The 25,058-nt window shown below is 35.6% G+C and overlaps 1 pseudogene; it reads left to right on the top strand.

Annotated features, from left to right (window-relative positions):
- Positions 1–6,145: 6,145 nt before the first annotated feature.
- On the top strand, positions 6,146–7,643 carry LOC125921555 (heterogeneous nuclear ribonucleoprotein K-like; annotated as a pseudogene).
- Positions 7,644–25,058: the final 17,415 nt, after the last annotated feature.

Here is a 25,058-nt window from a genome sequence, read left to right as displayed (position 1 = left end):
CATCTGGTCTACTCTGAGAAACTGAGTGGTGAACTTATTCATGGGTTATATCTTGACAACCAATTAGAAGAAATAAGCCTATATATTGGGTGGATAAATTCTTTATAATACTTTTTTTCACTGTTTTAGGTCTATATTAACCAATCATAACATGTCTATCATCTACTTTATGTAAATGGAAAGTATGCTTCATTAGGGCTAGGCCAGCAATATACAGGATCACCACCTTTGCCAAGAATGCCAGGCACGAATCAGGTGTTTTGTGACTATTTGTGAGTGAATATGGATGAGTTATTGCAGTGTACTATCAGTTCCTTAAGGTATCAGGAGCTGATACAGACTTTATGGAACCTGAAATTTATACAATTGGAGATCTGCTTTAAGGAAAGGAATTAACATATAAGTGAGTATAAAGACACAAATACAAAATTACAAAACATTTCTCAAAGCCTAGAAAAGAACCTTGGCAATAGAGGATCCTTGAAGCTGAGGTGTTATTAGCTCCTTGATAAATTCATCCCTGCCTCCAATTGTACTTAGCATACTAGTTTTTAATATTTTTGTCTTGATACAATCTATCCTGGTCGATTTTTTGTCTTTGCCTCTGAATTTTCTAGCTATAAGATGCAGAGTTCTACTGAATCTCCTTGTTACTTAATGCAGGGATTTTATTTCATAAGAGGACATTTGATTTGGTCCTTCCCCATATTTTCCTCTTTTTAATCACTGTATATTTTCATATGTTTCATGATTACGCTGTTTTATCATACTTACATAGGGAGTTATATACTCATATGGTAGTAGAAATTGAGATTAAATCTCTCAGAAATTCTGTTGTTTTCTGTCCTGAATCTTTAACACCCGTGTAAGGTTTGAAACTCACATATAACAATATTACTTTGCCAGCATCCCATGCTTGTTTGTTTTCTGCATCATTAGTACGTTTTTGACACTGTCTTGGATACCATGTCCTCACTTCCCGCTTTCTGCGTGACGTTGTTTTCCTGTGACAAGCTAATTAAAATCATGACATTATGTCTTTTTGTTTTCTTAGAGAAGCACTGCCCAGCAGGAGCATAATGTGAACACTAAGAGAGAGCCACCCCTGTAATTTTAAGTTGTCTAGTAGTTACTTTTAAAAAAGTAAGAAGAAACCAATGAAATTATTTTAATGATATATTTTCCCTAACTTAATATAACCAAAATGTTATTATTTCAAAATGTAATCCATATAAAAATCTTTAAAAAATTTTTAATGTTTATTCAGTTTTGAGAGAAAGAGAAAGAGAGAGAGAGAGAGAGAGAGAGAGAGAGAGAGAGAGAGAATGAGTGGGGGAGGGGCAGAGAGAGAGGGAGACACAGAATCTGAAGTGGGCTCCAGGCTGCGAGCTGTCAGCACACAGCCTGATGTGGGACTCGAACCCGCAGGCCGTGAGATCATGACCTGAATCAAAGTCAGACACTTAACCAACTGAACTGCCCAGGTTCCCCATTCCTATAAAAATTATTAATGGAATACCTTAAATTCATTTATACACTGTTTCCTTCCTTTCTTTCTTTCTTTCTTTCTTTCTTTCTTTCTTTCTTTCTTTCTTTCTTTCTTTCTTTCTTTCTCTTTCGAAACACGCCAGAGAGTCCACGACTCACCCAGAGTTGAGCCTTGTTGCTAACATCACTTTATACTTGTGCTGTCCAATTTAGTACCCACAGACCACTTGTGGCTATTGAGCACTTAAAAGTGACTAGTTAAAATATACCAGATAGAAAGGAAGGAAGGAAGGAAGGAAGGAAGGAAGGAAGGAAAGAAAGAAAGAAAGAAAGAAAGAAAGAAAGAAAGAAAGAAAAGAAAAGAAGAAAGAAAGAAGAAAGAAAGAAAGAAAGACACTCTGGGGTAACATAGGTGGTAAAACCTGCCTTCCCTATATGCAACCCATGGCTTTTCCCTAATTGAGAATGTTAGTGAGTTTCTTCTATCATATTGTTTGCTTACCTCCCCATATAACATCCATTCTGGGGGCGCCTGGGTGGCTCAGTCGGTTGGGTGGCCGACTTCGGCTCAGGTCATGATCTCGCGGTCTGTGCAGTCTGTGAGTTCGAGCCCCGCGTCGGGCTCTGTGCTGACAGCTCGGAGCCTGAGGCCTGTTTTAGATTCTGTGTCTCCCTCTCTCTGCCCCTCCCCCGTTCATGCTCTGTCTCTCTCTGTCTCAAAAATAAATAAACGTTAAAAAAAGAAAAAAAGAAAAACATCCATTCTGTTTATCATAGTAAGTTAAAATTCTGCTTAGCCCTTTCTTTAATCTGATGATAGTTTAATACATTGGTACTATTGTGTTTTTTTTAAGTATCTATCAAAAACTGCCATTCTTTCTTAGTTTCAAGAACAGATGCCAGCTTTTCTACTATTTCTATGTAATTTATTACACTTTTTATTTTTCAGTTCCAATAAGATCCAGATTTTAAAAGGTTAAACACTTGCATGCAATTTTCATTTTAGCCAGTAAACCATTTGAAATTATTTTAGAGACTCAAAAAGATAATCCGAATATATTATAGAAAAATATTTCTTCTTGAAAATTAGTTATTTATAGTGAAACGAGGTGCCACTACAGAAAAAGAATCAATGTGTGCCAGGCACGGCAGCCTGTAGTATAAAGAAAAATAACAAACAAGATGATAATTCCTACTATAAAAAGAAATTCAAACATACTTTTCTTTTGATGATGTAAAAATATCTAGATTTCTTAACCAGCTTGAACTTACCTTTATTATAGTACATTTTGTTTAACCACTCTTTGACTTGATGTATTTTTAAGAAACATAGAGTAATACTTTTCTTCAAAACTTACATTGTATGTGTGTGTGTGCTTTATAATATTGAAAAATCTGTATTTACTAACTGACTTTGAAAGTAAATGTGTATTCAGTGCTTGGAAAATATACTTGAAATTGTTGGATATCAACCATCCAATAACATAACCAAAAGGTTCATGGGAAATTATCTAAAAAATACATTGAATAGCTATAAGTCTGTATGTAGTTATAAAATGAAAAATATTATTGATAGGTTAATATTTTGTGGCTATTTATTCAGCTCATTCTATATGTGTAGAATACTTTAAAAGTCATCATGTGTAACCCACACAATAGCAGTGTGACTTAGCTATCATCCCTATTTTACAAATAAAATTAAAGGTTGCAAAGAACAAGTATCTTGTTCAAAAATACAAAACTCATTAAACATTTCACTTTTACACCTAAGCCCAGGGCTCTTTATAATACTCATTTTTTTCTGAGTTTGTAATTTTCTTTCTTCCTTTTTTTTTTTTTGAATAGTTGCAATGATAATAGGAAAGAAGACATACACTACTTTCTATTGTCCTTATTTACAAATTGGCTGAAATTATGGTGTAGAAAAATGTGTAAATGAAGCATGGTTAAAAGAGAAAAACACACATCTAGCTATAAAGAAGGGGCATATTAATAATAATATTAATGACAAAACCATGAATTTATGTTACTTCTTACATTTGAATAAGATTTTGAAACATTTTCACGGAAAGTTTTTTAGAGGAAGAAGGGCACATTGATTTTAGGTAGTTATTTTTAAGAAACATTAGAGTCTCTAACAACCAGGTGGCTTAGAAATCTGCTTCACCATTTTCTTTCTCCGTGTCCATCCTGTGCTTGATATATATATTATTCACTTAGGGTCAATATTTATTTAACTGTCCTTGATTTTTATAATAAGTCAGAATCACAAAGTAGCATATCTTAAAAACCACCCACTGATGTTACTTAGTGAAGAATATAGAGTGTTTTTTTTAAGTTTATTTATTTTGGGGGTGGGGGGCTGAAGGAGAGGGAGAGAGAGAGAATCCCAAGCAGGCTCTGCACCATCAGCATGGATCCCGATGTGGGGCTTGAACCTACAAACCGTGAGATCATGACCTGAGCCAAAACCAAGAGCCAGACGTTCAACCAACTGAGCCACCCAGGTGCCCCAAGAAATGTAGAAATTTGAGTGAGGAAAGGAATTGGAAATAAAGAAGAAGTTAGAAAAGAAGGAGGTAGGGCAGGAAAATAAAAGGAAAGAAAAAGAAAAGGGTGGGGGGAACCTAATAACAAAATAATAGAAAATGACCCAAACTCTGAAATTTGGGAAAGTGAAAAATAATCAGATTAAATTTTGTCTCAAGACATCACTTACTGTTACAGAAATGTTTACATCTCCTTCCAGTCACTGTGTATTTTCATGCTTCTGTCCTTTACCACTTTAATTTTACAAGTCAGTGGGCCAACAATTACTTTAGCTGCTTTAATATAGATTGTTTGATGTTCTTGGTGTTACTCTTGGGTAATAGCTAGGCTGATGACAAGTTCTCAATTTGTTTTGATTCCTGCATTGACACAGGGATTACTGCCTAGCCTGCTATGATGGCCTTTCCCTTCCTCACAAAGAGTAAGGTCATCCATGATGACCATTTCTTCTTAGGTAACTAGAGGCAGAGAGAACTACAGGCAACCTGGCAGTGAACTTTTCATTTAGTAACCAGGTATCAGCATAAAAGTACTCTTCTTTTTCTGCAATATAACAAAGCAGTAGTTTTAAATTACTGATTGCCTCTTTGTACCTCAAAATGTTACCTGACCTGTATTTTCCGCACAAAAATTTCATCAGTTTGTATAATAACAGCTCCAGTCTCTAGCAGAAAATTATAGAAACTCTTAATGGAATTTGGGTACTAATCTATGTTCAACTGTGAAAAAATTCTTTTGGAATTGAAAATTACAGCCATATTAATACCTTTCTCTTGTGCTGTGAACAATAAATGCCAAGAGGCTTTTTCCCCTTTAATGATTAACTGCTTTTTCAAAAGTACTGCCATTTACCACATGCAAATTTCTTGCTTTGTAGATCAGATGTGACTAAGAACACTAGGTGGTTGCCTCTTGCGAATAGATTTAGAAAGTACTAATTATAAGACTAACATACCACAATCATGCTTAATTTGTGTAACTCCCTTAATGCCAGATAAGTGAACTCTGTGAAGCAAATTGGGATGGCAACAATAAGATTTTTACCTTTTGTCTATTTACTTTCTTACATGAAAGGATTGACAGCAGGGAATGAGAATTCTTTGTCTATATAACCTTTAAAAAAAGTTATTTGTTAAACTCAAGCAGTTAGAATTTAGATTTTTTTGTATATCTTAAATTAAAATAGCTTTTTAATTTAATATTGTGTTTTGAAAAGTACCTAGACTATAGTTAGTGTGGATAATTAGAATTGTTACTTCTATCATGTAATTTGATCTCATGTCCCTTTTTAAAGGCCGTAATACCAAATAGATAAGTATTTTATGTTAAAATTAATAAAATACATGCTAGAAATTAAGTATTTCTGAATGGAATATTAAGTGGAAATGTTATGGATTTTTTGTTAGAATTTGAGTAATTATTTAATAACATCAGTTAAAAGAGGGAAATGAGGGAATAAAAAAATAAATGTTCTGAATTGTTCCATCAATGCAATTTCTTTTTTTTTTAATTTTTTTTAATGTTTATTTATTATTATTAAGAGACAGAGAGAGACAGAGTACGAGCAGGGGAGGGGCAGAGAGAGGAGGAGGAGACACAGAATCTGAATAAGGCTCCAGGCTGTGAGCTGTCAGCACAGAGCCTGATGCGGGGCTCGAACCCCACAAACTGGGGGATCATGACCTGAGCCAAAGTCAGACGCTCAACTGACTGAGCCACCCAGGTGCCCCACATCAATGCAATTTCTTATTTGAAGAATAGAAAACAACAACTACAAAAATCAATTAAGTCAGAACTTAAAATTTGAAAGAAAGACAAATCTGCTGAAACTAATTGATTGTAGGAATGAAAAAATTTGACTTATTTAAATTAAATCAAGGTATTGGGGAAGGTTTCCCTTGGCTGTTCAGTTTCCATTATCTTGTGTTAAATGAACACACCAGTCAGGTATTATATATCCTTGTGGAGCAGAACTGAAGTGTTCTGGGCAGGACCAACTGACATCCTCATGCTGCCATACCTGGTGAAGCCATCGTCCCTGTGCTGCCTTGCGGCACTTAGCCAGTCACAGCTAGACAGAAAATGAGCACAGGCTCCCCTGCAGGAGATGTGGAAGAGGAACAAGCTATTAAAGTCTAGAAATACTGAGGAGATGGTTGAATTACGCATTCTGCTTCAGAGCAAGAATGCTGGAGCAGTGATTGGAAAAGGAAACAAGAATATTAAGAAGGCTCAATGGGCTCCTGAGTGCCTCCGTCGGGTAAGCATCTGACTCTTGATTTGGGCTCAGGTCATGATCTCCTGATGATGGAATCTTGCCCCATGTCAGGCACTGCACTGGGCCTGAAGTCTGCTTAAGATTCTCTCTCTCTCTCTCTCTCTCTCTCTCTCTCTCCCCCCCCAATAAATAAATAAATAAATAATCACTCACTCACTTACTCCCCGTATAGACTACAATGTCAGTGCTTCAGTCACAGATAGCAGTGACTCAGAGAACATATTGAGTATCAGTGCTGATATTGAAACAATTGGAGAAATTCTGAAGAAAATCATCTCTACCTTGGAAGAGGGCCTGCAGGTGCCATCACCCACTGCAACCATCCAGCTCCCACCTGAATCTGATGCTGTAGAATGCTTAAATTACCCACACTATAAAGGAAGTGACTTTGCGATTTGGAACTGTTGATTCATCAGAGTCTGCGGTAGGAATTATTGGGGTCAAAGGTGATAAAATCAAAGAACTTCAGGAGAACATACAGACAATATTCACGTTTTTCCTGGAATGCTGTCCTCATTCCTCAGAGTCATTCTTATTAGAGGAAAACCTGATAGGGTTGTCGAGTGCATCAAGATCATCCTTGATCTTACTTTGGAGTCTCCATCAAAGGATGTGCACAGACTTATGATCCCAATTTTTATGATGAAACTTACAATTATTGTGGTTTTATGATGATGTTTTATGACCACCATGGACATCCTGTGGGATTTCCCATGTGGGGCCAGTTTTGACACAGTGCTTCCTGGTGGGGTGGGCATCCTATGCCTCCATCTAGAAGAGATTATCATGATATGACCTTTTGTCTAGGACCTCCCCCACCTCCTCCTAGATGAGGTGGCTGGGGTGGTAGCAGGGCTCAGAATCTTCCTCCACCACCACCACCTAGAGGAGGAGATCTAAGGGGCTATGACAGAAGAAGCCCCAGAGACCACTAATATGGCATGGTTGGTTTTCATGAAATTTGGGACTCTCCAATAGATACATGGAGCCCATCCAAATGTCAGATGGCTTATGAACGACAGGATGGCTCTGGATATGATTATTCCTATGCAGGGGGTCATGGCTCATATGGTGATCTTGATGGACTACACAAGTAACTATTCCCAAAGATTTGGCTGGATCTATTATTGGCAAAGGTGGTCAGCAGATTAAACAAATCCGTCATGAGTCAGGAACTTCAGTAAAAATTGACAAACCTTTAGAAGGGTCTGAAGATCTGATCATTACCATTACAGGAACACAGGACCAGGTACAGAATGCATAATATTTGCTGCAGAAAACTGTAACAGAATTCTGGAAAGTTTTTCTAAGACTAGTGAAGAACTGAAGGAGTCTTGCATCTTGTTTTTTTGTTTGTTTGTTTGTTTTTAATCTGCTTCTGTTTAAAAAGCCAACATTCCTCTGATCATAAGTGTTCTGCATTTGAGGTGTAGTGAAATCTTTGCTGCTTACCAGATGTAATGTTTTAGTTCCTTACAAATGGGCAGGGAACGGCATGTTAAAATTAACATTGAAATTTTGAAACATCAGCAGAGTGAATGAGTGTTAGTTTTTGTTCATTGTTGGTGATTTAATCTAAAAACAAGAAAAAAATTATTTCCCATATGATTATTGTGAAAACTTTGCTTTGTGGTCACCATAACATTTTGGGATGTGGGACAGAGAGGAAAAGTATGATAATCCACATGTCCCTGGCATATACCCAGAGCCTTGTGCAGAATGTAATACTCTTTTGTTTTATGATTTTTAAAATAAATTTAGTGAACCTGTTTTTAGTGGCCATTATTTTAAAGTCATTTTTCAAATGGCTAGATTGCCCAACCTACCCCAAACTAAATATTAAGTTTGATTTTTAGCTCCTCTGTTGGATATAAATAAATGGATCTCTTCTTGGACATAGGTATAGTACCTTGGCAAATTCCATTCTGGTGATTTCTTGATGATTTGAAAGACCATTTCTTGGGAAGAAATTCTGTCATATACAGTCATGGTTATAATAAGCTGGGGATTTTTTTGTTTGCTTTTGCAAATACTTACCCCTGCTCTGTAGCAGTTTTCTATGTTAGTAATTATGAAGGAGAACAAAGGTGGGAAGCAATACTACAAATTCAGTAATGGTATAAGTATATGCCAGAAGCCTAATGGCAGCAAATCTTATTAATCAGAATACTTGGTTATGCAAGTGACTGATGCTAAATGGATTCTTATTATTTTTATAGGATAATTTCTCACTTACAAACTGTCAGCCTGCTAGTTTCTATTCATTAAACTTTGTAAATATATATATATATGTATATATATATATATACATATATATATATACATATATATATACATATATATATATGTATACTCTTGTTTTTCCACAGTATGCAAATTGAAAGAAAAAGATGTACCATTTCTCTGTTCTATGTTGGATAATGTAGGCAACGTTTGTGAACAATTAAAAAAAAAGATGAAAAAAGTCTCTGTGGATGTTTTGTATAGTATCTTGGCATTTGTATTAATAGTTAAAAGTTCACTTCCAAATAAATAAAACTCCCATAATGCTAGATTTGATGTGTGTCCAATTTGAACAAGAGTTGATTGACTACCTGTAAAATTTGTTCAAACGTTCTTCTTGTAAGGAAATATAGTAATCTTAAATTACAAAAACATAAATAATAAAATTAAATCAAGGTATAGATTTTCATTTTATGGTAAAATTCAGATAAGCACATAAAATTGTGAATGCATGTTTTAACAGAACTAAAGCTCCAAGCATGGACAAATGCCAAACAGGCTTTTAAAAGCAATAAAAAGGCAGCTGAGCAGTTAGCCAAAGCAAACATACAATGAGATGGTCCCAAAAACTAACTTAAAAAATTAACATTTAGGTCACATGATAAAAATGATATTTAGTGATTTCCAAATAAGCAATGGCTAAAAATAATAATATTTAAACCACATCACATAATATTGTGTGCAAATGGAACACATAGACATGTATTTACAGTACATTTTCCTGTGGAGTTTATTACCTTTTGAGAAAAGAATTCAACTCTGTTGGAATTCTTTTCACGACAAGCAATTACATAATGGGATGTCTAATCAGACTACTACACTGTTATAATGCAAATACTTTTTAAACAATGTTCCTGTTCTTAAAGACCGCCAACAGGTCATTTTTTGCTTAGGATTCATCACAAAAAGATATTGCCATATAAAAGAGCTATTTTTAGAAATTATGTAAGCTTGCTTGTTGGGAGAAATATTTTAAAGACATATCCATTTACTCAGTATACATGATATCAGTGACTTAGTACATTTTAGGTACTATGCTGGAGACTGAGTGCCAGAAAGAACTAAGACAATGAACAGTAGATAAAATGCATTAGGTATGAAATATGTTGTCAACTTCAAACCAAGAAACAAGTTCAAGTGGCAAAGTGTTTTTGGGGGGATCAAGTTATTACATTTTGGAGTACAGAAATTTAGGTTGAAACTGATATTTCATGTGTTGATTATAGGAGGTGGACTCAGGATTTTCATGGGGGAGAGGAAGAAAAGATTAGATAAGCTGTTTTAAGAAGAGTTCATTGGTGCTGAAAAACAGAATTAAATTTGTACTTTATTGATTGGTCAGGCTAGTGGTCAGTAGGCAAAAGTTCACTTTGTTTTTTTTTAATTTTTTTTAATGTTTATTTTTTTTTTTGACAGAGACAGAGAGAGAGAGAGAGAGACAGAGCATGAGCAGGGGAGGGACAGAGAGAGAGGGAGACACAGAATCTGAAGCAGGCCCCAGGCTCTGAGCTGACAGCACAGAGCCTGACGCGGGGCTTGAACCCACGGACCGTGAGATCATGACCTGAGCCTAAGTCGGTCACTCAACCGACTGAGCCACCCAGGCGCCCCAAAAGTTCACTTTTGTCAGTCTTTTAAAACAAATTTTTCTTGTTCTTGCTGATTTACTGAAATGTTGGTGGTTTGGTCCAGTTAAAAGTTTAGAAAACAGGATGTGCAAGGCAGTTCCTCTGAAATGGCTTTTCTGGTTCTGTTTAAAAATGGCTCTACTTACATCATTTTTCACAATGTGCCAGCCATTATGCTAAGAACTTTATACATTTATTTCATTAAATTCATTACATCTTCACAGCAATTCTATATGTAGAAGGTGTAATCGTGCTCACATTAAAGACTAGAAATTTAAGACTGAGAGGAGTTAATAACTTTCCCAAGAGAGGCATCAAGAATAGTCCAAGATAGAAAATGTAGGGTCTAGAAATATGGTTTATAATTCCAAGGCAGAAAGTTTAGGAAATCGAGGATCCAGATAAATCTTTTGAATGCCCAACTATGAGTTTAAAAGTATAAATCAAGAACATTATTAAATTCTATGAAAATTAAATTCCTTTGGCAATATCATTATAAACTTGTCACTAGGAAAAGGTCAATTTGAATGTTTCAAGAATTTTTTTTTCTCAGTCCACTAGAGGGACTAATACCCTTAGACAATGTGCTATCTCGACAAGCTTTTCCTCTGGTAGTCTGCAAAAAGTCCATCTAGTTTCCAGGAAATAATTAATGTCAGGTGCCTACCATCTCTCTCTTACAGGTTGCACGTGTAATGTCAAGGCTCTTTCATTCTGTTTTAAAGATGGAGGGGTGGAGGGGTGCCTGGGTGGCTCCGTGGGTTAAGCCTCCAACTACGGCGCACGTCATGATCTCAAGGTTCGAGAGTTCAAGCCCTGCATCGGGCTCTGTGCTGACAGATCAGAGCCTGAAGCCTGCTTTGAATTCTGTGTCTCCCTCTCTCTCTGCCACTTCCCCAGTCAAACTCTGTCTCTCTCTCTCTATCTCAAAAAATAAATAAATAAACATTAAAAATTAAAATTAATAAAGATGTAAGGGGAAGAAGGAAAAATGATTACTGACTCTAGGTCCTATGAAAGGACACATACACAAATTCACTTCTTGTGGAATCCACTAGCCAGCTTGCTACAGAATCACTGTACCTTTAAAACTTCATCTCAAATATTTTATTATACTGGCCCACCCTGGTTCATTCCTTAGTCATCCTAGAATTTGAGAAATAATGTAAGAACTTATTGGTAAAATATTTTCTCCAACTTGTTCTAACCACTTTCTCTTTCCATCTGGCCTCACATTTCCAACAGTAGATTAAGTTCTTCAGTTAGAGCGTAAGGATAGGAGCATTCATTGCCTCTAAAGGTGTTGATTAAAATGGACACACTTTGACAGTTGGGGAGAAAGCCCGTAATGGTAAGCTTTTGCTCCTGTTTCAGAGTATCTATGGAATTTTGAAAAAAGTATTTGATTTCTCAATTTCACTTCTCTCCACCCCAATGAAATAATAGGAGAAGGTGATCTCTTAAGGTATTTTAGAGCTGATACAGTAGGAATCTGTAAAGCTAGAGAGTAATAAACATAAAGGATCCAGGAGTCACCATTTATATACTAAAAAATGGATTAAAACAGAGTCTCTTTATATTTTGTCAGGGAAATACATAGCACAAATGTTGATGGATGTTATGGATAGCACAAATGTTGATGTCCTGGCTCGATTTATATTGGTAACATATAGAATGGGAGGAATCAAGCATAATGACTTTTGTTTCTTTTAGGTATTAGATTCTTAAAGATATAAATGGAAAAAAGTGGAATCTTTCATGTAATAATACAGGATGTGTTTGCTGCTTCTCCCTTGGGGAAAGGGTTTTATTTATTCACTTGTAAGACTTGAATAACTTTAGGAGTGCCTGAGACATCATGAAGATGAAATATTATGGGCAGTAATATATATATTTTTGTTTTTGTGGGCCATAATTTTGAAATAATTATTAGTGAACAACATGAAACTTGAATGTGCAGGAACTGTACCCAGAATTTGGACTTAAAGAGCAGAAGTTACAAACAATTGCAATTTTTTACATAGGTTCTGTGGTAGTCCTTCTCATAGAATTCCATGCTGGACCATCCCATTTCTGTAACTGTTAACATTTGGGCACACTACTTTTAGGAAACATGCCAGTAATTAGTTATGCTTTCTTTTACTCAATATTATTTCTATTATTCATATTCTGAAAATGTGCCATTTACTTAGAGACATTCAAGTCCTTCCACTTGTTTCTCTGCTTCCTTATAGTTCGATTTTATCTCTTCCCTCTTTACTTTTTTTTCCTCTCCATTTTTCTGCATCTTCCTTCTCCTTTATGCCTGTAAATAAAACTACTTCTTGTATTCATGAATAACTCATATTTAGAGGTAGAGTTAAACTTTCTTAGTAGACCTCAATCAGGTGATGTTATACTGGGTGTGCCTCTGTAAATATCATCCTTTTTATTTTTTCCAAAACTAAGTTATGGGTTGACTGTCATTATTGTTTTTATTATATAAAAATAGTAAATTATTCACTTTCTATAGTTTTATTGCCTCTCAGGCCGATCTAGTTTTATTTACTTTATAAATAAATGAAATAGTTCATGTATTCCACCCACTATTTACATAGAAATATTTTGTCCCTTTTTTCAGTTGTTTTTTTTTTTTTTAATTAGGGCATAATTTATAACGGTAAAGTCCACCCCTTTTTAGTGTATAGTTTTGAGAGTATCACCAAATTTGAGTTTGTGATTACCACTGTAACAAAATACACAATAGTTCCACCGACTGCAAAATTCTCTATACCACCATACACTCAGTCATTCATCCTATCCCCAGCCTCTGGAGCTACTGATCCCTACAGTTTTGCGTTTGCAAAATGCCATCAAATGGAATCTTACAGCATCTAAACTTTAAAAAATGGCTTCTGATACTTAGCATAATTCATTTAAATTGTATTCATACTGTTGCACGGGTCAATAGATTGCTACTTTTTTTTTTTTTTTTTTAATTTCTAAGTGGAATTCTTTGTATTGATGTACCTTAGTTTATCTTTTCCTTAATTAGGGACATGTGGGTGGTTTCCAGTTTGGGACGATGATGACTAAAGCCTCAATAAGCATTTGTATGCCAGTTTTTGAAAGATGTAAATTTTGTTTGGGTAACTTCCTGTGAGTCAGATTTTGCTTCATATGGCAAGTGTTTAACTTTCTGAGAAACTCCCAACCTGTTTTTCAAAGTGGTTATACCAGTTTTCATTGCAGGAAAGTTCTGGCTATTCTACATCCTTGGCAGTACTTCTTGTCACCGATTTGTTTTGATTTTAGTCATTTTAACAGTTATGGAATGATAGCTCACTGTGGTTTTTATTTCCGTTTCCATAATGACTAATGATATTGAGAATATTTTAATATGTTTAGTTGCAATCTGTACTCTTTCTTGTGTAAAGAATCTGTTCCAGTCTTTTGACTTTTTAAACATGGGATTGTTCATTTTCTTATTAAAGTACTTTTTAAATGTATTCTGGAAAAAGTAGAATATATTCTAGGACAAAACATTGGATATGTAACATGCAGGTTTTCTACCAGCCTGTGACTTGCCTTTGTATCCTCTAAACAATAATTTTCATGAAGAAGAAAAATTAATTCTGACAAAGTTAATATATACATATATTTTTTTCTTTCATCAATTCTGCATTTGCTATTGTGTGCAACAAATTATCACCAATCTGAAATGACACAGATTTTCTTATATATTTTCTACTAGAAGACTTCAGTTTTACATGAGAGATGTGTGTTGAGATTTGTTTGTTGATTGCATGTGGACATGAAATTCTTCCAACATTTGTCAAAAACTGTTTTCTCTCATTGAATTGCTTTAAATATTTGTGAAAAATCAGTTCACTGTATTTGTTTGAGAATTTTTTTATGAATAGTCCATTCTTTTTCATTCATCTTTGTCTGTCCTTTTGCTAATATCACACTGCTTATCACTATAGCTTTATAGTAAGTCTTTAAATCTTGTACTGTGAGCCTTCGAACTTTGTCCTTCAGAATTTAGCTGTCCTAGAGTTTTGACCTGTGCCCTTAGCTGTCTTGGGATTATGAGAAAATTGTGAATTTTTAGATTATCTGGTATATTTTTGTAATGTGAATGGGAATGAAACTTTACTTAGACTTTATCCTAAGTGAAGGCCAAAAGTCCTTAATTTAGTTTGATTATCATGTAATTAGACACATTCTGTTTGCTGTTCTCTATAGGTCATCAATTTTTTCTTCTGAAATGTTGGTATAAGTGAAACAAATATAGTTACTTCCGTTTTCACATTTTGTTATTTATTTATTTATTGAGAGAGAGAGAGAGAGAGAGAGAGAGAGAGAGAGAGAATGAATCCTAAGCAGGCTCTTCACTGTCAGCACAGAGTTGGACCCAAGGTTTAATCCCACAAACCTGTGAGACCATGACCTGGGCTAAAATCAAGAGTGAGTCACTGACTGACTGAGCCACCCAGGCAACCCTCCTTTATCACTCTGAAGTAAGATTTATACTTGAGGTATAACCTTTCTCTCAATAAAATTAATTCTTTATATTTTTGTCATTGTTAGGAAGATTCGATAAATTTACTAATAAAGGCTATTTGCATTATGTTTTTACTTACATTTCCTTTTTTCAACACACTAAGCATTGTTGTGAAGTAGATGTTGTGGTTTCCTTTTGTAACTGAGGAAACTAAAGCCTTTCAAGATTGTATAAATTGGCAAAAGATCACATTGTGTTAAAACCAAAGTATTAACCAAATATCTCTACTACTTCATCATTCATGTGGTCTAAGATCTAAAGTTGATTACTAATTTTAAATATAATCCTAAATTGCTGTGAAGTGTTAGAGAAGTAGTATCGTATGGTTTTCGGGATGTGTATTTCAAATGGTGACTCTGAAAATTCCCGTAATTTTCTAATGTTACAAGTTGGAAGATCATACAGTTCTTCATTTTCTGTAGTTCTGGTATTTGGAAATGATGCTTCATAGATTGAACCTGAGTTGGAAAGTAATTAGAAGTTAGGACAGTAGAAAATGAAGACCTTTCAAATTGCTTTCAGACACTTCCTTTTAAAAAACTTTTTAATTTAAAATTTTATTTAAATTTTATTTATTTTTGAAAGAGGAAGAGTGAGCAGGGGAGTTGCAGAGAGAGGGGGAGACAGAGGATCCGAAGCAGGTCCCGTGCTGAAAGCAGAGAGCCCAACGTGGGGCCCGAACTCACAAACCGAGAGATCATGACCAGCGCCTAAGTCAGACATTTAACCACCTGAGCCACCCAAGCACTCCTGGAGCACATCCAGTGTTGGTTCTTAGAGACAGGAGCTAGGTAATTTAAATTATTCATGTAATTTAAGACATACTCATTTTCTAGCATTTAAATGAATATAATGTATCTTTCAATGTTCCTATATAGAGAAAGTAAGTGTTTCATTTATACTCATAGCTCTGAATTCCAAGGAAATATTAGACATTAATATTCATTGTACTGGTAGATGTCTTTTTTGGTAAATAAAATAATAAGCTCTATTTTTTTCATTCATGTTGTATAGATTTCCAAAAATATACTAAAATAGATTATTTTGTTTAGAAATTTCTTTAAAAATTAGTTTTTTTCATAAATGGGTTATGTCATGATTTTTCTCCTATGTAAATATTGAGTGTTAATATAACGTTTATTTTTACAATATATACATACATATAGATACTTCTATCTAGAAATTTCTTGTTCCATGAAGTTTTCATCAAATAATAATACACACCCATCATATATTATCTTGAAGTAGTTATAAAAGGATTTAATTGGATTGACTATTAAAATAACTCATTTAATATTTGGACAGGAGATAAAAAAGAATGTTGTATACAAATTTCAAAACAACAACAAAGAAGTAAAAACTTGGCTATGTCAGCAATTGTCCTAGACCAATCATATGGCATATTTGGTTGAATCTTTTTCCTTTGGGATGCCAGGGGAGGATTTTAAGGAGAACTTGGTTTAAGAAAAGTGGATTCGATATAGAGGAAAAGTTGAAGTACTTTGTCTTTATGTAAGATGTGATGTAGCACATGGGCTCAAGATGAGCAATGGAGAAAAAAATGAACAGGAGAGTGAGAAAGTGACCATTGCTTTGTAGGTATAGATTTTCATGTTTTATAAAGGCTAAAATTTGTACTTGATACAAGAGAAAGCAGGAACATTTGTGATATTTTATACAAGAAAAGTGATAATGAGTTTTGAAGTGAGAATTTTCCAAAAATCACAAGCTTTCAAAAACCTTGAATATTTTAGAGAACATATAGACTTGAAACTGAACAGATATAAGAAAGAGTAAAGAAAGTGTCCTCCTATTCTTGGCATGGTAAAAATGCAACCAAACCACACTAAGTACCAATCTGATGCATTTAGGACTATTTGTGTTTATGTTCCCCTCCCCCATGTTCTAAGTGCAAGCTCTCAAATACACATGGCAGCTGCCGTTGTCTGTGTTTATGAAGGTGTTCTTAAATCACAGCTACAAGAACTTGTTTACATTCTATACTAGAACAGTATATCACGACAGGTTTAGTGGCTCGTAGTTGTATAACAGAATATCAAAATGAAATTCACCCTGCCTATCATATGTTTTCCTAAGAAATGAACAAAGGATAACTCTCCATCCCTTCCATTTACTGTTGAACGTTTTCTGCTATGTTTTCTTCACAATTCTCTACCTTTTATGATACTTACTTAACTCATATTGTCTCCTTTCTCTCCCCAAATCTACCACCCTACTCTCTAAAACTCTCATACTCTAATTAGTGAAATCACATATATCCTTGACATCTCTCAGAGAGCGTTTCTACCTCTTTGCCAGAGACAAAATTTACATTTACCCCAAAGACTATTTCTTGGACAACTCAATGAAAATCAGGTTGGTTTATTTTTGTGTCCTCATGTCTCAGAGCTGAGACTGATGATTTAATTGCTTGTTGATGCCACACTGTTCCATTGAGTTATTGGAAAAATGCTTTTATCTCAGTTTTTATCTCTACCTCAACTTCACTCTTTATTCTTGAAGGTTTCATCCTCGACATGGCCCACTTAGCACACACACTGGAGCTCAGTTCCATGACCTCCTGATCACCAATGTTATACCACAGCTACCTGCTTTTAATAGAGCTCCCCTAATTTCATGAGCTCTAATATCCCACTCTTACCACATTTCTCTTTCCTGCTTGTTTGCCCAAGAAACCTGATTACAACTGTTTCATAACATCACTAAGACATAAGGTCATCTTGTCTTAACACCCCCATTCCATCCCCAATACATGATCTCAATTCTAATGCTGCACAGTTCAGAGTTGCTTCTTCTGTGTTTTCTTTTTAACCATGCATCCAAAACCCAATTGTGACTACACTCCAATGCTTGTCACCTTGTTTTTTTTTTTCCCTTCATACTACCAAAAATGAGTGATACTTTAAAAAATTATTTATACCATGGGACAGATTGCTAACACTCCATATTCATTCTTCACCTTATGCAATAGTATATTAAACCTTCTCATGTTTCTCATACACCCAACTCTTTCCCATTTCTCACTGAGCAAAAGATACTGTGTTCAGAAATAATGGAAGCTGCCAGATGGGAACTCTTTCAGCTTCCTATCAAGAGTTCTGCCTCCACCCCTCACTTATTCAGTCATCCATAAACTATTTATTGCTTGGCAACAAAAACCTTTAAAACAGATTAGATCCTCACACTTATATTTTTTACTAGAGAAAAGAGATATTAATCAAATGGAGAAAAATATATGCACTTTTCATTATAAGTGCAATGTATAAAAATATATATAGCATCCTTTTTAGATTGGACAATGTTCTGTATGTTTTCTAGGGTGCCATTTAAATTTAGTCCTGAAGGATGAGTAAACATGATCATGTGGACAGTGGGAGGAAAAGCATACCAGAAGATGAAAAGGCATGTGGGAAGGCTTGAAAAGGAAAGGAGTTTGATACATTGTAGAAATATTTAAAATACCAGTGTGGTTAGAATAGGGAGTACTGGGAGAAACCTATAGAGAGTTATGCTGAACAACAGCCTGGGTGAAAGATGTAGATTAATATTGTCAGTTCTGGAATTAGACAGTCTGTGTTTGAATTCTGACTGTACCAGCCATTGGTTGCGTGGGCAAATGTTTAATCTTCTTGTGCCTATTTCTCACATTTATGAAATAATAATAGAAATAATGGCATCTAAATAATATTAGGCATTAGGTCATTTTGAAATATGAATCTTTTTGTAAATGTAGAGTACTTAGAAAAGTTTCTGGCTTTAGACAAAAGTGGAATAAGTGGTAGTTTTTGCTGTTGTTTTTGTTGTTATTTTAGTTCATATTGAAGAATTCAGTTTTTCCTTTTTAAAAATTTTTTAATGTTTATTTATTTTTGAGAGAGAGAGAGAAACAAGAGTGTGAGCAGGAGAGGGGCAGAGAGAAGGGGGGGGTCACAGAATCCAAAGCAGGCTCCAGGCTCTAGGCTGTCCGCACAGAGCCTGAGGTAGGGCTCTAATTTACAAACCTCGAGGTCATGACCTGAGCTGAAGTCGGACATGTAACCAACTGAGCCCCCCAGGTGCCCCACAGTTTTTATTTTCAAGAGTATTGATAGCCATCAAAGAGTTTAAAGTTCTAAAGTGGTATAATATTATTGACGTTTTCAAATATTGTTTGGACTGATTGTAAAGACTGGACTGAAGAAAGCAATGATTAAATCAGGGAGGATATCAGGAAACCAATGCAATAATCCAGGAGGGAAATGATAGTAAATTAACTAAGGCTAATAATTTAGGGTTGGTATAGGATACGTACAGTTAGAAATGAATTGACTTGAGATATGTTTTTGTGCTAATAGGCACCAGACTTGGTGAATTATTGGATATAGTGACTTCAGAAGCAATGTTGGAAAAAAAAAGCAAGAAAGAGTGTCAGTTGTCTGGTGACTGGAGATATATTTCTATATATAGAAAAGAATGAGGTAACCCTGAAGTTACTTTTCTTATAGAAATACCTCTTTAAAAATTGAAAACATAAAGTTTATTTCTTGTTCTTCATGTTTGTTTCCAGTTGTGAGCTCTTCAAGGCCTATTTCTAATTACGAGCTGGTCTATTAGTCTACCACTTCTGATAATTCTGTTTATCTACTTATTACAATATGATGTCCTCTCTAATTAGTGAATGATTACTGTTCTTTATCTTTTCGCTTTTGTTCCAAATGTATTAAAAATAAAAATCAGGAAAATAATATGTGCCAAAACAATAGCCACATGACTCCACTTCTATTTTTAAAGCATTTGTGTAACCCTGATTGTTTTAGGTAGTGATTTTTGTTTCTTGCTGCCTGTATCCACCCGCCTTACCTGGAACCAAGATGACCAGAAGCCTAGAGAAATATATATAGGGATGGGCATAGAGGAAACATCTGAAACTTTCCTGATACTAGATGGTATCTTTCAGTATCCCAACTCTATCACCAGGAAACTTCTCTCACAAACATATATGCTTCCAGAGTATTTCAATGGCATTGGATTAGTTGGGTTTAATCAGGAGACAGAAACCACACAGTAATGTGTATAGGAAAAGCTTAATATAATAAATTATTAAGTCAGACAAGGGATTTGATTAATGAAGAATCGGTTCATCAGAGTTCTCTAGGGAAACAGAATAAATAATATAGAGAGAGAAAGACACTGAAAGATTTATTTTGAGGAATCAGCGCATCAGAGAGTGGGGGCTGCCAAATCTGAAATCTGTAGGCAAGCCTGTGATCTGAAAATCCAGGTCAGAGTTGATGTTGCACTTTTGATCCAAAGACTGAAAACTCAGGCAGAATTCCTTCCTCTTCAGGAAACCTCAGTCTTCTCTTAAAAACTTCAACTTGGGGTACCTGGGTGGCTCAGTTGGTTAAGCTTCCGCCTTCAGCTCAGGTCATGATCTCATGGTTCACGAGTTCGAGACCCACGTCAGGCTCTGTGCTGACAGCTCGGAGCCTGGAGCCTGCTTCAGATTCTGTCTCCCTCTCTCTCTGCCCCTCCCCTGCTCATGCTCTGTCTCTCTGTCTCTCTCCAGAATAAATAAGCATTTAAAAAAAACTAAACAAAAAAAGACCTTCAACTGATTGGATGAGGCCCACCCACATTATGGAGAGCAATCTGCTTTACCTAAGGTCAACTAAATGCGCATATTAATTAAATCTAAAAATAATTTTATAAAAACATCTGGAGCAGCATTTGCCCAACCAACTGCTTAGCATAATCTGACACACAAAATTAACCAGTATGGCTAGGAAGAAATGATAAGCACTCTAAAGAATTTAAGAATAATGGAAGTAAGGAGTAGCCAACTCCTTAAGCTAAGACAGAGCACCTTAAAGAAGAGACCTCATGACCCCCCGGGGCTGAGTTTCAGACCTAGCCCACAAATGGCTGTTCCTAACTGAATGGTGGGGATGTAGCTATGTTCCTTCACAGTGGAATTTATTGAAATTTATCCTCTAGGTCGCCATAGAAAATAATGTCACATTAGAATCATTCTGTGAGACTGCTGAGGTGGTGATCCAAGGAAGTTCCCAGTCACTGCATGCATCTGCCTGCTGTGTACTACAGACACTGAGCACGGAAGACACTGCCTGTGCTGCAGAGCCAGGCAGTAGGAAACTGTCCACACAGTAGGAGTGGACCCTGATAAAGCCTAATGTGCTGCAGGAGCTTGCCAAAAAACATCAGAACCACAAAATCAAGTCTCTGTTTCTTGTATTTATCTCTATCACCCTGTACTGACAAAGCTTTCCACCTTGCCAGCTGAAAAAGGAAAAGCTTTTAAAAGCTTTAGATCCCTTTTTGCAATGATAAGTGGATTTGGAGCTGAGATGCAATAAATTAAAAACTATCACAAGCACCGTGTGTGATGACTTGTGGAAGCTCCTTCCTGCAACAGGACCTACAACTGCAGAAGCAGATTTAATAAGGGGCCACAATGGAATTGGGTAAGCAAATGTGTGCCTTGTAGTTCTGTTCTATGTCCATATGATATATGGGAAAGCTGGCTATGGTAAAAATAGCAAAGACCATCAGCAATGAGAGTGTCACTGACAATATTTTCAATTTGAAAATATTGCTACAGGAAGATACAAAGAACCAAGATTATTAAGCTGAGAGAACTAATTGTATTTCAGAAGTAAAGAGTCTATTAGAGTTGGAAAATGCATGGTAAATACTCCTCTCCAAGTCACTAATTCTGAGTCAGGACATGGCCTTGAACCTCTTCTTAACACAGGATGCAAGGGAGCTGCGTTAAATGTACTGCAGCTAAAGAGGACTCCCTAATATCAGTGGGGGATTTTTCTCAAGGAAGCAAGCAAATTGAGGGAGGTTAAAGAGAAAGGGGGCATTCCCACAAGACTAGGTCCAGAGCATCTTTTGAAATACCCCTTTGGCATAGCCTCATTTTCCTCAACAAGCAGTGGGTGCACCTGCAGCATTTTGAGCAAAAGGACCACAGGAATATAACCCAAATATTCACCATTGAAAATACCCGAACTTGCAGCCACAGTATTGCACTGGAAAGTCTTACAGACAGTGTCATTTTTTTCTTTCCTTTGGTAACCATCCTGGAATAACACTGGGTATATAGAGCTAATGCAGAAAATATTCACACAATGGGATTTTTAAGAGGTATTTTTAAATCCCACTCATCCACAAGCATTGGATTTTGTTTCTTACTTTCTTCTAAGAGAATCGGATATATTTAGCATTTCCTATGATTAATATTGGTGTGTGCACGGCTTGTCACATCAGGAACCTCCAGTTCCTGACCCCTGAGGACTAGCAGCACCATTAGCAGTGACATTACCTCATAGACTGTTAGAGGAACAGTATAAAATTGTGCACTGTAATAGTATTTTATTTGCTCCTGCACAATACTGCACTTCCTCTTACTACAAAACTAAATGTCAGTCCAGGATTTCTTGCCTTGCGGAATTAAGAAACTTTATTAAACGGAACATGAATAAAGTCATCTATATTTTAGTTTACATTGGTTTCTGGATGAGAAATGCTAGCATTTTAAATAGTATTTGGCAGACTTTCCTTGAAGTGGATCATAGGTTTTCTTTCTTTCTGTTTTTTTTTTTTTCTCGTTAGACTATCTTTTTATTCATCAAAACACTCTAGTTGTAACAGATCTGAAATTATGCTCATTGAAGTTACACGGAATGCAGTGGGAAATGGGTTGTGAAATCACTCAGCAGCACATAGTAGAATAGGGTGCAGATAAAGCTGTGTAACAATGGAAGCAGTTTTTAAGGCCAGATCTTAAGGGTCTATTTTCCTTTAACCTAGATTTTGGTTACAATAAGAGTTTACATCTGTGTGTGTGTGTGTGTGTGTGTGTGTGTGTGTGTGTGTGTTGTGTGTGTGAATGTGTGTGTGTTTGGTCTAATATTTCAGAATATGTTTTTGATGAGTATAAAGGTTGAAGAACAGAGGCACTAAGGAATTAGTAACCTCTAATAAATTGCACTGCTTTTTGATATTTAGTTTATGGGATAGCACAAAAAATAAAGAAACAAAGATGTTAATTCTTCCCTAGTGAAGGTGGACTACAAGGCAGCAGGAAGAAACATCATCATTTTGATGAATGGAGCTCTCTGTATTATCAAAATTATTATTATTTTCATACTCACAGCTCTTACTGTCAAGAGACTGGAAGGTCTTCTCTCTAGTCTTCGTACAGTCACAGTATTCTCTTGTTCTCTCTAGACCTAGCTATTACTTTACTGTATGTATGAGAATTTTCTAGAAATAAATAGTATACATACATGGAACAAAAGAGTCTACACTCAGTTCAAGAGAAAAGAAAAGTTACTGAAACTTTTCAGAAAGATTCATTGCTCTGGAATATTTTGTTGATTTTCCTAAATTGCATGATTTCTTTTTTTATATAACATTTTTTTTATTTTTTTTTTCAACGTTTTTTATTTATTTTTGGGACAGAGAGAGACAGACAGAGCATGAACGGGGGAGGGGCAGAGAGAGGGAGACACAGAATCAGAAACAGGCTCCAGGCTCTGAGCCATCAGCCCAGAGCCCGACGCGGGGCTCGAACTCACGGACCGCGAGATCGTGACCTGGCTGAAGTCGGACGCTTAACCGACTGCGCCACCCAGGCGCCCTGCATAATTTCTAACCTAATACTTCTCTGCCTATATTTTAGGGATCTTCCTCCCTCCCTTCCTCCCTTCCTCCCTTCCTCCCTCCCTCCCTCCCTTCCTTCCTCCTTTGCTTCCTGTCTGTTTTTAGTCTTATTTAATCTAGTCCTTTTTAAAACTCTGTTTCTAAGCTCTTGATTCATGAACAGCCTTGCTCCTCCCTCCAACAATTTTTTTTTTCCCTCCTGCAAGTTTTGTCAAAATTCAGATTAAGAAACATTAAGATTAAAAGACTTTTCATTCCTGTGTCTCACAGCCCACTGCTCTTTTCTGGTGGAACTCTGGCACCCAGCGTTCTTTTCTGAAATTTCCAATTCACATATTGTATGAATCTTACACAATTGTTCCCTTTTCAAAAATATAACTTGATACGAAGGATATAATTTAACACAAAATATGCACTGTTCACAAAACAGAGAACAAAAATTTTAAAAAGACAATAACTGTCTTCTTAGTCACTTTACTTATGATGCCTAACTCAATGTTCCCCAAAGATTTTTCAACAAATTAATTCCTGAAATACTCTGTGAAGATTAAGTTCTATGGATAAATGATTTTGGAGAAAAAATTCTGCCACATCCTCCCTTGGAGATTTATAATGCATATTAAAGCATCTGATAAATACTGAAATAAAGACAGTTTGTCTCCAGCATATTTGCTTGTGGAACACTTTTATTGTTAATGCATATAAATAATTTACATGTTACTTCTTGAAATTTATTGTATTTGATTCTTATCAAATATGACTAATATTGCAACCAATTTATAGATAGAAAGTAGGATTATTAGGTATTTCAAAACTATTTTCAAGGTGAATTCTAGTTAGTGAAATAGGTAGGATTTAAAGACTTGTATGTGTGACTTTTATTTCTCACTTTGTCTCCATAGCACCAAAAGCTGCAACAATTAAGTGGAACTAAAATGTAAGATATTTTTTACTTTTTGTATGATTATGTTCTACATAAACTAACAGTTGGCCTATCCATGTAGCTGGTTAAGGAAGAAGCCAGAGTCTGCTCTATAGACTCAGCCACCTCAAGCTGAAGAGGTACCCTTATGGTGTGAACCTGGCAAGACTAAAAAGAGAAGTCCTATACTGGGGCACAATGGACTGCTTGCACAGGTGTTCATAAATAATATTTCATTACCTTTTGTCTGTGCTTATTTTCTGAATAACCACATTCTGGAAGGGCTTGTAGGGTATGAGGATCAAATTCATACTTTGAAACTGTATTGTTAAACAAAATCAATTCAAGCACATCCTTGCAGGCAAGTAGCCTAAGAGATGACAGAATGGAAATTATAGTCATCACCATTAATAATGAATAGTAACTATCTGCTTACCATGTATGAGGCAGCATGGTAGATAATGTAAACAAATTATATCCATTTAAATCAGAGGCTCTTAGCTCTGTTTATCAGGATCACCAGGAGAGTTTGTAGAATATGCTTGGACCCAGCTACTGTGAGTTTAAAAATGATGTCTTATGCTAAAAAATTGCATTTAAGATAGCTATCAATTCAAATTCACTTACAAATAACTCCGGTAATCTTGCTTAGAGAATATGAATATATGT

The sequence above is a fragment of the Panthera uncia genome, chromosome C2 (genome assembly GCF_023721935.1).
Source record: "Panthera uncia isolate 11264 chromosome C2, Puncia_PCG_1.0, whole genome shotgun sequence".
Lineage (NCBI taxonomy): Eukaryota > Metazoa > Chordata > Mammalia > Carnivora > Felidae > Panthera > Panthera uncia.
Note: the sequence above shows the minus strand (reverse complement) of the source record. Positions and strands in the feature narration are given on the sequence as shown.